The sequence below is a fragment of the Wasmannia auropunctata genome, unplaced genomic scaffold (genome assembly GCF_000956235.1).
Source record: "Wasmannia auropunctata unplaced genomic scaffold, wasmannia.A_1.0 LD336090.1, whole genome shotgun sequence".
Taxonomy (NCBI): Eukaryota; Metazoa; Arthropoda; class Insecta; order Hymenoptera; family Formicidae; genus Wasmannia; species Wasmannia auropunctata.
In genome coordinates, this window is record NW_012026800.1 from 3,986,034 (window position 1) to 3,987,587 (window position 1,554).

A 1,554-nucleotide genomic window follows, 5' to 3' on the forward strand; every position below is an offset into this window, starting at 1 on the left:
CCTTTTTTCCATGCTTAATTTATGTTTTTCAATGCTTTAATTCATTTACAGAATTGCGTCTCATATTACGAAGACGTCTCGTATATTGGGAAGAAGATTCGCTGTAACAACCACTAATTTTAAATATCTGGATATTGGAATCAGCGTTGGACCTATATTTCATGTGAAAATACTTATTGGTGACAACCGAGGCAATTATATTATCCTGCCTTATGGAATGTGGAGGATGTACATCGAGAGACGTATGGACATTGAACAATTTCTGCAGTCAAGCGTCCCGTCTTCGCTACGAATTCAAGATTTAGTTATAGATCTCGTAAAAATACGCAATGATAATATTGTTAAATTGACGCTGAATGATACTTGTATGTTCATGAAACCGTCGACTATGCTTTTTATATTCGAACTCGAACATTGCGTTGAGCATGCATACTTAAATTTAAATCAAAATACGGACGCCGTTAGTAATAAGTTTAAGCATTTCGTCGATTATTTACGTCACAATTATATTGTGAATAAAGACGATGCGATAAATATTTTGCATATGGTATATGATAAAACGTCGCTTATTGAATGTGAACTCATAGCTTACGCGTCAGATCATATTGTGCACGATGCGTTCCATAATTAATTATGTATTAAATATATACATTATGTGTTAAATGTATTAATCATGTGCTAAATATATATACATTGTCTGTTAAATATACATTATGTGTTAAATTTTTTTCGTTTCTTATCTCTTCGTCGAATTACATCGCGCGCGAAAATCATGGGTGAGACGGAGATACCGCGGGAGTGAGAGAGAAAGAAAATTGCAACGGGCCTGTGCTGGAACCCTCTTTCGCGACCCCGCGTCTAGTTATACCTATGTGTTATCATTTACCGTTGTATGGAGATGTGTCAACGTTAATATGTTGTGGTAAGTATCTAGATGCTTTGTCCTCACAAAATTATCGCGACGTGGAGATGTAGTGGTAGGTATAACATGTACCTAGATGTTTGCACATTGAGATGCAGAAGTAATTATAACGTGTGTTTGAATGCTAGCGCATTTAATTTTTATCTTTCTCGGGTACGAACATCTCTGACTGCAGTTTGAGTTTTAGTGTCAGTCCATCATGTTCCATCCATTCAGACGGAGCCCTGCTTCTTGCATGCTATCGTTGGCAAAATTGTTAAGTTCTCGCGAAATTGGAAATAAAACATTATTAAAAGACCACAACAATTTTGACGAACATTTATCGTTTTGCTTTATTCATCAGACTGCAAAATCACATTGCGTTTTTGATATGAAAATTTGGGAGTGTTTCATGATGGATGCTGATGAGAGGGAAGACGCATGGATGGCTGGTATACATCAGAGGATTCTGGCTGAGGAGCTTCGACAATTGCTGGTAAGTACGAAAGCAATTACTCTCAGATAAAATCAATGTTTTTTATAGGATAGAAACGATGTTTTGTTTCTTTCAGCGTGACATTCTGAGTAGCGACGATGACGACGAGGAAGACGATGATGGCAACGAAGCGAGGGCGAGGATGCCTCCGTGGGTA